At 45.4% G+C, this 6,000-nt stretch overlaps 1 protein-coding gene across 2 annotated transcripts in view; it reads left to right on the top strand.

Annotated features, from left to right (window-relative positions):
• The first annotated feature begins 246 nt into the window (after positions 1-246).
• GLIS3 (GLIS family zinc finger 3) overlaps positions 247-6,000 on the top strand; it is a 259,987-nt gene continuing 254,233 nt past the window's right edge. The window contains exons 1-2 of one of the 2 annotated variants that reach the window (XM_038401160.2): positions 247-785; positions 1,402-1,875. The gene's annotated coding sequence lies outside the window, so the exon portion shown is untranslated. The remainder of the gene's footprint in view (positions 786-1,401; positions 1,876-6,000) is intronic. The other variant, XM_038401161.2, reaches the window with a different exon arrangement.

The raw sequence follows: 6,000 nt of genomic DNA, 5'->3' as shown, positions 1-6,000 counted from the left end.
CTACCCTTATTCACACCAAATCAAGTACAACCATAAAGAATGCCCAGGGAGGCAGGGAAGTGTCACCAGCCTGTCAGTCGCCTAGTTTCTCTTTCCCAGTCTCCCGGTGTGCGTGAGTCAGAGTGAGTGCCGAGGGGGAGAGACACACTCTGCCTTTGAATTAGCCAACCGGCGGACCAGGAGTTACCCGCCCCCTTGCCCCCTCCCTCCCCTCCTAGGCTCTGACACTCGGGAGGCTGCTGGCTGGCGGCCCTTAAGCATTCACCCTCCTTCCCTGTACTGCAATCCCCCTGTCCACACAGCATTGATACAAGCAGCGGAGAGCACGGGCAGCCCAATTCCTGGCGCCTGCAGCCCGGACCCCCTTCTTCCCCAGACAAGCCTGGACAGACAGCACCTCTCCCATCACAGGAACAAAATTACAGCAGTGAGCTAGCAAGGTCACCAAACAAGTCAACTTCATCTTCCTCCCCTACGGACCCTGATTGCGGGACACGGCAGTGAGAGGCGAGCCCCTCAAGTTTTGTAAAACCAGATTTCCCCACAAGAAAAGAAAAAGCAACTTTCCCCACTCCTCTCTTTGTATGTCTCTTCCCGAGCCCTGATGGAAACTGTTCATGCTCAAGTGGATAGCCTCTCTCAAGTGTGTTTGAAGGGAACCCAAGTTGCTTTTCTTTATTCAGCTCTCTGCTTGCAAGTAGTTGCTGTCATTCTTGCTTAGAGGAGAGAGAGGCTCTGCCTGGAGAAGGAATATGCACCTTTGTTGTGGAAAACCTGGTTACCTGGTAAGTGGATGGTGCCATAGGAACTTTGCTTGCAGGCGCACGCACACAAAAGTAAAAGCTGACCTATCCTCAAACCAAGCTCAGAGACGCACATTAGCAAAAACCCCACGGCAGCAGCCGCAATCCTGTGGAGTCTAAACTGTTTTGTATACACACTTTCCCCCTCTCCTTCTTCAGGGGGAAGTGTGTGTGAGAGGGAAAGGTCGAGTGTGCTTTACTGATCAGCTGGGAGGTGGACAGAGTACAGCTTCCCACAAGGAATCTGAAATGTAGCCCATGGCTGTATGTATCGTAGAACGACAATGTGTAAAAATGAAAGGGGCGGTGGCTGCTTTAATCTGACCATAGGTGGGTGTGAGATTTATTCGCAGGAGGAGGCGAAGGGTTAATTGACAAGAGATGAGGCTCACGAAATCGTACAGGCAAAGCAAAGGCTTGGTAGTTTGTCAACAAGTAACTAGTGTAAACTTTAGACCTAAGGAGACTTTAGAGAAGAATAAGAACCGGGTGAATGAATGACGTGAGGAATGCTGTGTATGTATGTGCAGGCAATTAAGTCTTCATTAGTTATAGTTTATTTTAATTGTAGTTGTAATATAGTTTCATTGTTTTACAGAGTGCGTGTGGAGGTCAAATATAAATGCTGGAGTTGGGGTATGTGTACACACCCAACAATTTTATGTAAGCCCCTTCACCGCTCCGTGTTTGTCAGCTCTCCAGCGAACACACGCTTTTACATTTTATTCGTGCCTAGTGTCAAATATTATTCCCATATCTCATTCCCGCCGTAAGGGACTATATCCTGCTTCTCAGCGCCAGTCCTATAAATTAGCTGGCGTTTTTCTGTCAACTGCCGAGACTGCTTTGGAAAGCATGAGTCTGCAGCAATCTTCTCTCAGGCTTCAATGTTTGTTTGTTTGCTTAAATCTGGTGGTGAAGTTACTTCGAAGTTACTCACTTTAACTGAAAAGTCTGCTGTAGCGACAGACACATAGCCATGTCTGGGACGTCGGGACCAGCGTTCTCTGACTCCGCGGGATTTGTCATCGGGTCGATGATTAAGCCAAGATTTCATCATTGCCTCCTCAAGGTATTAATTCTGGAAAGAAAATGACTGTTTGATGCTCTCCCCTGCGTTTGTTTTGCGGCCAGAGAATAAAGCACTTGGTTGATATGGACACTGGAAGTGTCTCTCATTTCCCCTTTGGCAGCTGACCCGTACCTGTATGATCTTGATATAGATGGTGCATGTAGTAGATTAGTACACGCGTTGGCAGGGATCGGCTCATTTTCTCTAAGCCCGTCAGTGTCCGCTGTACTGAAGTGCCGTATTCAGAGCCCCGCAGAGAGGACAGGGGACCGGGACGCTCGCAGCCCGGTTGAGAAGCCCCGGGGTGGCCCCAGCGGTGTGCAATCCACCTGAGAGGTCATGTCAGTTTACCAGGGCGCCTTCCCTCCTCTAAGCCAGCCTCAGAAGCGGGTTCAAGGCTGAGCCCAGTTAGCTGGTGCGCTCGCTCGGTAGCCAGCGCTGCCTCTAGGCGGCCGCGGGTGGGGGGCTGACCCGAGGCAGCGTGGTTGCTTGTACCCTCTCTGCGGCAGTCTCGGGAGCTGGGGATAGTCCCCGCACCCAGCCATTAGCCCAGGGCACTGCCCTTCCCCTCCAGCAGGGGACGGTGGAATGGGCGAGGCAGGGGGAGCCAGGGGGTTCCTGTCCCCCTCCAGCAGGGAGGAGTGGGAGCTGGGGAAGGGTCTCACTCACTGCAGCCTGGGTTGGTGCAGGTATTTTGGCTGCAAACCAGAGCCAAAGGGTGAAGAGGCACACCATTGCACCAATGATTTTAGGAAAGGAAGAGGGCTGCAGCTGGTCAAAATAGACGGACAGGTTTCTTTGGGAGCTCTTGTGAATGCTCTCCTGAAAAAAAATGTTGTCAAAATCTTGAAAAGCTTTTCCCATCTCTCCTTAGAGCCAAATTCTGTTCCTTCCAGATGGTAGAAATCTTCCCCTTTAAACACAAAACGAAACAACAACCCTGCACTTTCTGTAGTCCAGATGCAACCACAAGTGTCACTCAAAGTCAAAGAAATGCCAGAGAGCCATTTAATGCTCTCCAAAGTGACAGCTTAATCTTCAGGCCTTTTTGTGTCACTGGTAATTTCTCTTTGTTAATTTCTCTTTCGCTAAATTGTCATTTCTGTTCCAGGCTTCAACTGGATATTTTTTTTCTTCTCCCCTGAGACACTAAGATAGTTTCTGACATTGTTGGAAACTGTTAACTCTTTAATTAAAAGCTTTGGAAAGAGAAAGTGAGAGCAGCTGTCTTAGGGTTCTCTCCCCACTCTGAACTCTAGGGTACAGATGTGGGGACCTGCATGAAAGACCCCCTAAGCTTATTTTTACCCTCTTAGGTTAAAAACTTCCCCAAGGCGCACATTCTTCCTTGTCCTTGGAACTATATCGTTGCCACCACCAGGTGAGTTAGACAAAGATTCAGGAAAAGGACCACTTGAAGTTCCTGTTCCCCAAAATATCCCCCCACCCAACCCCTTTACCCCCTTTCCTGGGGAGGCTTGAAAGCAAACAAGGTGAGCACAGACCAATATCCCAATTGCTGTTTTTCTTAATATTTCTCACCATTGCATTAGCCACAGTGGGAGATCTAGTGTAGAGGAGATGCCAGTGGTGCCTGTGATTCTATCACCTTGTCATCTAAGCCTGTTCTGAGTAGGGTAGATAACATGAGTGGCAAAAACATACACAGCTACTGTTGTCCTTTCTGCACTGGAGCTCACCATAGCTACCTCTGGTGGTTGGCAATGGAAGACTGGGGTAGGGGGCACTAGGGTAGACAAGCTAATGGGACTGTGAATGGGGAGTATAGACTTTTCACATGAGTATGGATTTGCAAGACTGGGTCTGTGGCTGTTGACCTCTCCACATCAGAGATCCACAGTCTGCTCACTACAAGTGTGTTTGGAATTAGATGTCAGACATAGTTCTGCTTAAAACTGACTTAATGAGTTTTCAAATGTGGCTGTAATTAGCACAATGTGTGCTCTAATGTGAAAAGAGCTTTAGAGAATAATACACTCTGTGGGTTCGTGTACTCTCTTCAGTACTTTGTTTTCTTTTCTTGTAATGATTATATCCATTTAGATGGAGTCTGAAAGTTAAGAGGACAGATTTTATTCTTTGGTACATCAGCGTAAATTTACTCCAGGGACAGACTCTTGAGTTATTTCAGATTCATACTAGTGTGAATGAGAGAATTCTGTTCCGGGTAATTTAAACTCATTTTTATTCAAATTAATATTTAAATGAATTAACATGGTTTAAAAGTCACTTGTTGTAATGGGTAAGTTCCAGCCATTTAAGGAGGAAAAATGTGGATTTCAGCCTTTAATAGTGACCTAATAGCAATACTATTGTGTGATCCTTGAACTAGAGCCAGATAATCCTTGAGAGGGCTTTGTCCTGACCTCCAATTCACAACACACATCCTCATATATTAAGGAAAATCAGCTTCTAAGTTTGGGCCTACTCTCAGCTAAATCTTGTCCCCAGCAGCATCTGTGACACAGAAACTGCAGGAGCCCGCAAGGCCCTCTTGGACTCTGAAGCTTCTGATGCTTCAGAGGAAGAAACCAAAAATTGGAGGTGGACATGTAGCACTTACTGGCATCCAATCTCTCTCCTTTTCAGGGTGAGTTCAGGATTCTAACCAAGTGACTCATCAGGCCTTGGAGATGATGTGAAGGAGGGTAATGACTTTTCACCATTTCAATGGGGGTAATGTGTATGGGTTTCTGACTGACTGACTGTGAAAGACAGAGGCCATATTACCTCTCTGAATGCATCCAATGAAGTGAGCTGTAGCTCACAAAAGCTTATGCTCAAATAAATTTGTTAGTTTCTAAGGTGCCACAAGTACTCCTTTTCTTTTTGTGAATACAGACTAACACGGCTACTACTCTGAAACCTGTCATATTACCTGAAGATCTCTTATGGCTGACAACTTCAAGCTAAAATGGACAGTCAAGAAGCAAACAGGGAAGCCTGTAGGGTGAAGAACAGTGTTATTGTCAGAGGGGGAGCTTTGCTAACCAATTTGAGTGGCTATCATGACAGCTCTGTCCCCTTCCAACACCCCCTTACCCAAACGTAAGTGAGTGGTGTTGGTTTTTTTTAAAGACCTGTGCAAAAAAGATAGCAAGGAGAGAGTCTGGAGGAAGTCTGGTTTGTGAGTGTTGATGAGGAGCTTAGGGAAGGGGTGCTGGAAGGCTGCATTCCTACAAGGGTAGAATTTTATGGTTGTGGGTGTTATCTGAGGTATATTGGTTGTGCCAGTGGTGAGGTGTGTGTCTCTGGGTGGAGGAGTAGAGAATAGGGACTGTTAGATGCCTTCACTTCCAGTCTTCTTGCTTTCGTGGCTTTGTGTTAGGTAATGTTATGTGCAGAGCAATATAAACTCACACATCATGTAGTGGTTTTGTATATTAATACTTTTGTCAGGAAATCTTTGGTTAATAATACTTCTTATCTGGGTTTGTTGAGATGCATAACATAAGATTAAAAGTCTGAATATCTCCAGAGAGAAGACATTTCAGAAAGGATCAGTCTTTTTTCTGAGTATCTTCCAAACAATGAATGAGGTACCATAAGAGCTGCAACAGAATGAGTCAAATAGCATAAGAATGTGAACCCTGAATGTTCAGTATTTCTGATGATTTAAGTTAGACCCATCAAATATTATTGACCTATTCTCTTATAGGGACCCAGTCTTGCACTTCTCACTCAAGCAAAACTACTATTGACTTTGTTGGGAATTTTTTTCTAAATAGGGATTATAGGATCAAATTGTACAGGTGAGATTTTCAGACACTCAGCATGGGTCTAACTCTACTTCTATTGAAGTCAATGAGTTTTATCTTCCCATAGGACTACCCTCAATGTATTTATATTGCGTATGCATACTGTAGTAGAGGCACAGATATTTGTGAATTCATCTTTTGTTTCTCTTTATGAAGGAATTGATTCAGTTTTTCCAGTCCTGCAGCTTGAATTAAACTCCTACTATGTGGTTTACTGAGAGTAGACTCATGAGTCAGACATGTGGATTTTGAGTAACTGTTGTCATGTTGTTAGTAACTATGATGTCAGCTAAATAAAATATAGTTTTAAAAATAGTGGGCCTAATCATGTTTCTGCAGACATCAG

The sequence above is a fragment of the Dermochelys coriacea genome, chromosome 5 (genome assembly GCF_009764565.3).
Source record: "Dermochelys coriacea isolate rDerCor1 chromosome 5, rDerCor1.pri.v4, whole genome shotgun sequence".
In the NCBI taxonomy this organism is placed as follows: domain Eukaryota; kingdom Metazoa; phylum Chordata; order Testudines; family Dermochelyidae; genus Dermochelys; species Dermochelys coriacea.
This window is presented reverse-complemented; position numbering and strand designations above follow the sequence as displayed.